Here is a 6469-nt window from a genome sequence, read left to right as displayed (position 1 = left end):
TAGACAATTATTTTCATATTAGTATATATAGTGGTTCTAGCGTTACGAATCAGGTGACAATATCATGACAAAAAACTCTAGAACTCAAAGTACTCAAGTCAAGGCGAGACACGAGTTTGTGAGAAAATGTATGATTCTGTACACCATTGTTTTTTTTACATAATCGAAGTCTTTTTCATTTTTCATTTATGTTATTACTTTTTCAATTCACTTGGAATTTCGACACATTCAAAACCACAAATTTCTTTGCTCATTTTTTTTACTTTTGTTTATTGCATTAAACATTCGGTTTTAATTTTAGAAATTTTTAGTTTAGTCATACAAGCAATTATTTAAAATGAAATGGTAAAAATTGAATAATAAATTATTTAATAGGTGAAAGGAATAAATTTGAAATATTTAAAAAAAATATAGGTGTACGAGGCTAACCATTCAAATGCAAGGTAAAAATTTCCAAAAAGGGGTGTCCATATGAATGAGCGAATATCTAATGGCTCAAGACATCATTGGCCCATTAACAATATACCTTATTAAAATATTTCAAAACTATAGGACAAATTGATGATTACTTTCCCAAAACATTCCTGCAACAAACTATCTTTCAAAGCAAAGTCACTTTCACCTTCAGTATGAGAGAGAAGTGACTCTGCATCGGTTCCCAACAAAACCTCTCTTCAAAATGAGAAAAAAGGGGCATTCGGAGAATCGAACTCCGGACCTCTCGCACCCAAAGCGAGAATCATACCACTAGACCAAATGCCCTTTTTAAGTTTACTTAATAATTTAATTACTGATATTACAAACTAAGTTTGAGTTAAAATAGATATTGTACGTCAGCAATGAGGAACCAACCATCACAGCACCACTCAGATTAACGGATGAGGCATTTTCTCAAATAGATAACATCATTCTAATTTTATCTTTTTTTAATTAAAAAAATTTATTTTAAAATAAATATCATTCTTCTGGTCAACATAGAATTAAATAGTTTTCTTTTTTTATTTATTATTTTCATCATTCCCAAAATATTTTTATTTTATTTTACATCTAAGATATTGAAAATACATTAATTAATAAGATTAATTTTATAAAATTGACATGGATTTTAACAATTTTATTCTATTTTTTAATCAACACTCATTTTAAAATAAACGAATATTTTAATACAGTTTTATACAAAAAAAAAATAGTATGAAGTACGAACTTGTTAAAATAAGATTCAACTTTTAAGGTTTTATTGAGGAATCCATGATTTATTGCCATTATAAGTTTTTTTTAATCTTTTTATTAAAAGAAAAAGCTAAACTTTAAACAAAATAATTAATTAGGAATTCTATGAGGCAATGACATCCCAAAAAATATCATGTAACAATAATTAAAAACAACTTGGAGGAGGGTGGACGATAAACTTTAGACACAACTCTGTATTACGAGCCTCATTCGCAAGTTAATCCGCTATACTATTAGTTTTCCGTAGATTAGCTTTTGGGTAGATTTAAAAAATCTTCATTTTGCACTCTGGCGCATTAGTTTTAAATTCAGATTTAGATTTTAGTTTTTTCTGGTTTCAAAATATGGATATGAAGCGGATAATATGGATATTAATATTCACCCTAAACGTGTTTATAAATCCGTTTTAGTGATAATTTTGAATATTAATTGTCTGATTAATTTATTAATATTTTATTTGTAATTTATCATTTAAAATATATATTTAAATTTTTTTAATATTATTTTTAATGTTCGTTATAGTTCAAGATATATTATGAGTTTAAGGAAATAAACTATTTTACTTTTAAAATATTAATTATAATCTGGAGATGGAATGGGACGGAGATACCATACTTATTTCGGGGAATTTTGAGTTTAATTATTTATCCTCGTTTGAATTTAGGGCGACGAATGAATATTTATCTAGGATTGAGTTTGGATTTGGGAAGGTAAAACTCGTCCACGTCTCGCACCATTGTCGAGGAATCTTCCAGTCATCCCACAATTTGTACTTGGCACCCCCACAATGCCTATGCTTTTACCATATTACTCTGGACTATTTTATATTTTCATTCACAAAACAATTTACAATTTTGAATTTTTCCAAAAGCTCTCAACTTTTTAAATCTTTTGAAATTGGTTTGATTATACTTAATATGTATTGGCATTTATTAAGAAAAATATTTTGAAAATCACTTAACAAAAGTTAAGGTTTATTGAGAAAGTGGTTCAAGTTTGAAAACAATAAGGTTTTTGAAGAAAAAAAGAGAGAAGATTTTGAAAATAAAAGAAGGGGTGAGATGAAGAGACTATCCTAGAACATAAAGTAAAAGCTAGGTATGAAAGATCTAACCAAGAGATATCAAGTTTTATGACATTAGTCAAGCAAGAATTCCCTCCTTTGGATTAAGCCTCAAGCAAGCCGAATAAGCAAAGAATAATTCATGTGTCAGATGAAACCAAAGTAGCCAAGCCAAGTCTTCAAAAGAAGCCCAAAGTCAAAGGTACCAGATGAATCCCAAGGTCTCAAATCACAAACTCCTAAAGCAAGGGTCAAGATCCTAGTTCTAAGTCCATAACTCCACAACAATGTCAATTATAGTAACCTCAAGTCCATGAATTAAGAGAACCGATTTTTTAGGGTTTTTTCCTTTATTAATGTATTTAAAATAAGAAGAAGTCCAAATGGACAAAGGAAAAAAGAGAATAAACATAAACAAAGGTCCAAGTGGATAAAGGGCAAATAGCATAAGCACAAACAATATGATATGATATGCTAAAATAAAAGCATAAAGTAAAGAGCATAAGATAAATGACATTAAAGTAAAGTTAATACAATAATATGTTAGTAAGTTGTGTTAATAATCAAAAATCAAAGATAATTTGTCATTTTTTGGGAGAACACTCAACTATTCACCCATAAGTATGAAAATGTGGACCTCTACATCACCATGAGAGGGGCTCCAACTTGGATAAAATCAACAAGTATGCCACTAGATCTATTAGGTGAAAAGGAAACAATATTTTTCACACAATACCATGGGGAATAGGAGACTTACAATCTCACTAATGAAAATGACTTACTTTCCAATTTGGGACAAATTAGCGCTATGTTAAGCAATCATAATTGGACTTACGTAAAAGTCACAACTATCTGAGACCGATAAATAATAATATTTGTGTTAATACATGCTAGAGAAATGATATGTAAATCATTCTCCTAAAGTTGTGCCACAAAAAAAAAAGAGGATGGATCAAGCACAAAGGCTAGGAGAGTGGTCCATTACATTAATCCATACTTCATGATACTTAGGATAAACATATGCATAAATCCAAAGTACCTTAAATGATCCATTATCAATTAGGAGGTAGATTTGAAATTATGAAAGTTCATCAAGTACCAATCCACACATCATGAACAAGATGAACACAAACTATCCAATTGATCAAAAGAAAAAAAGGAAGAGAAAGAGATGATAATGAAGATGAAGAAGAAGAAGAAGACAAGAGAAACCAAACCCAAATTGAATCAAAGGATTGATCAAGTCATCATCATCAAAATCAATCATCCATTTTGGTGGATTAGGGTTTTCACCCCATCAACACCCAAGATCCATTGAGTTTGATGAGGCCTATGATCAAATCAACTAAGATCCAAGGCCAACAGAAGTCAGCAAAAGTCAAACAAGCATAAAATGCAAGAAAATAAAATAAAATGCATCAAAAATATTTTTAAAATGATTTTTAAAAGGGAAATAAAAGAGAAAATCCATAAAACCATTCAAAACACCAAATAAATAGCCAAGAAAATTATGAAAGGTTGGAGATAAAATAATAAACATAAAATAAAATTTTCATAATTTTTAAATGCCTAAAAGTATTTTTAAACAAATTAAAATAAAGGAGAAAAGAGAAAATCCAAGAAAAATATAAAATCAAGAAAATAAAATATGGAAAAATAAAAAACAGATGAAGAAAAATAAAAGAAAATTTTAGAAATTATTTTGGGATTTTTTTGGATAAGAAATGAATTTTCTATGAATATTTAAAGAAAATAAAATTTAAAATAAAAAAGAAAAAGAATCAAGAAGGTCTTAGAGCTTGGGAATTGTTGCAAAAGCTTCAGAGGAGATCGAATATGCTAATAGAATCAAGAAATTAAATTGAAACAAGCTAAAAATCAAAACACGATAGCTCAATTTTCTGGAAACATTTTAGAGTGAAACAGAGATTCTTTGGCTCTCTAAAGCTTGGGAATGAAGCAAATATGTTTCTCTATTTATAGGGAAGTGATTGGTGATCTCATACATGTCAAATGATGCTCAATTCGTGCAAAATGAATTTGCTCATGATGTGTGAAAAATGTGACTTGCAAAACCATCAAAACTCATCCAAATCATGCATTTTATGAGTCAATTAACTTCTGGAGACTTGATTAATCATGTTTAGGTCCAAACACATGGTAAATTGGCTTGCAATTGAGGATTAGTGAAGTTCAAAATTTTGATCACGATGATTTCTTCAGTTCCAAGTCACCATGTTTAACTCAATGGGGCATCTTGCTCATAAGGACTTTCGATCTCATTCTTCTTGCAATTTGTTGACATCATATCAAAGATCACATGTGCCAAGAAAGGTTGCATGTTGAAGTTGGCTCAAAAATCTTGTAGTGCAACTTGAAAAGTTCTAAGTCCCAAATGACTGAAAATGACCTATAATATCTCAAAGAATTACATGGCATGCCAAGCATAATTTAACTTTGACCCTTGAATCAAACTTGTAGAGAGAATCACAAATGATATTGTGCAAAAATAATCAGCCTCAAATGTTGAAAATTGAAGAATTTATGAATCTTGAAAGTTGAGAAAAAGTCACTTGAAAATAGGTTAAATTCCACTAAGTCCACAAATGACCTATGACGTCTTCAAACTTTTGATGATCCTCCAAGCATAATTGGATATTTTCATGTAAAGATAAGTTTTAGAGGGTATTGAGAAGAGTCATATGCAAAAATAGGCATTAAAAAATGTTGAGGATTGAAGGACCTGTGATCCTTTGAACTTTGACTTCAAATGTTGACTTTTTTTGTCAAACCTCTTGGAATAAACTTGTGTACTTGGATTTCTCTTTCATTTCAAGGCACATGGATGATCATATGAACTTAAAATAAGGTATCCTTAAATGTATTTTGATTAAATTTCTCAAAGTTTAAGGTAAACTATTAAAGAAGGCATGAAAATAAACACACGAACCTTTGACTTTTCTTGGGAAATAAGCCATAAGATTTTGAGATACCCTTAATCAAAATGAGATTGGGAGATGCCTGAGAACCTTAGAGATCATGTTTTGAGAGATAATCCCCTTGAGAATCAATGGTTTAACACACTTTGACTTGAGGAATCCAAGAAAACCTTAACCGAGGAACCATGCTTGATGCTCTTGATGAAAATCCCTACCTTGCACAATAAACTTAAAGAAAACAAGACATATTTTTGCTATTTTGATTAGTGGTTAGATAAACAACGAATATATAAACACAAAGGTAAAGCACTAACAAATAGGTGCTTGATGATCCTTGCAAAAGGAAAACCCAAATATGAGAGGGAGAGGACAAAGATGTGACCTTGTTTGTATGCAAGGATGCAATTGATATGTGGGACCTTCGGGTTAAAAATTAGGTTATGACAAAACCCAAGTGTGTGTTCTTCATTCACAAACACTTATCTCATTGTTGATACCTTGTGGTTAAATTCCTAGAATCTGGATCTTGTGAGAATTAGATGTGTGATTCTTAAGATATTATCCATCATCTTCAACTGTTTATCAAGAAACCATTCTTATGGATATCCAACTCTAAATATTGAATGTGAGAGGTAGAATAAAGGCACATTAGGGAATCTATTGTTTTTCTTTGAAGTTTTTGTTGCATGTATCAGGCGGGAGAATTGTTTCTTGGCCATGGATATTGGTTGTATGTTATCCAACCAATATCCATGTAAAGAAGAGTTTATCTATACTCCATTTAAGACTTTGGTGAAACCAAGTTTGTCGTCGAACAAATTTGGGAGTTTTCTAATGATTTGTAGATAATGGTAATCACTTAGATAAATCTTCGCCAGATTCGAATAATTGGAGCAGGTTATTATGGATAGCAAGGTTATTGGATTAAGATCATTAAGAGTTTTTAGTATTAGCAGTTGGGCATTTGCATCAACAGAAGGAATTATCATTTGAGATCTGTGTTGACTAATGCAATGTGGCTATTAGTATTCAGATTGATGATAGTTCGTTGTACCAAAATACTTATATGTTAACTATTGATATAGTGGAAGACTTGATTGTTTTCCCTATGGTTTTAAAACCATTGAAGATTGAAGTAGGCATAACGAGGAATAATGTTTGAACCACTATATATCTTTGTGTACTTTTTTCTCTCTCTTTATTTTTCTGCATTTGTTATCTAAATGTTACACTCTTG

General features: G+C 30.3%; 1 non-coding gene across 1 annotated transcript; it reads right to left on the bottom strand.

Moving 5' to 3' along the window:
• Positions 1 to 690: 690 nt before the first annotated feature.
• TRNAP-UGG (transfer RNA proline (anticodon UGG)) lies at positions 691 to 762 on the bottom strand. Its single transcript has one exon. It is a non-coding gene; the product is annotated as a tRNA-Pro (tRNA).
• Between the last annotated feature and the right edge of the window lie 5707 nt (positions 763 to 6469).

This window comes from Lathyrus oleraceus, chromosome 5, assembly GCF_024323335.1.
Source record: "Lathyrus oleraceus cultivar Zhongwan6 chromosome 5, CAAS_Psat_ZW6_1.0, whole genome shotgun sequence".
Lineage (NCBI taxonomy): Eukaryota > Viridiplantae > Streptophyta > Magnoliopsida > Fabales > Fabaceae > Lathyrus > Lathyrus oleraceus.
The sequence above is the reverse complement of the archived record's forward strand: the minus strand, read 5'-3'. Positions and strand labels throughout refer to the sequence as shown.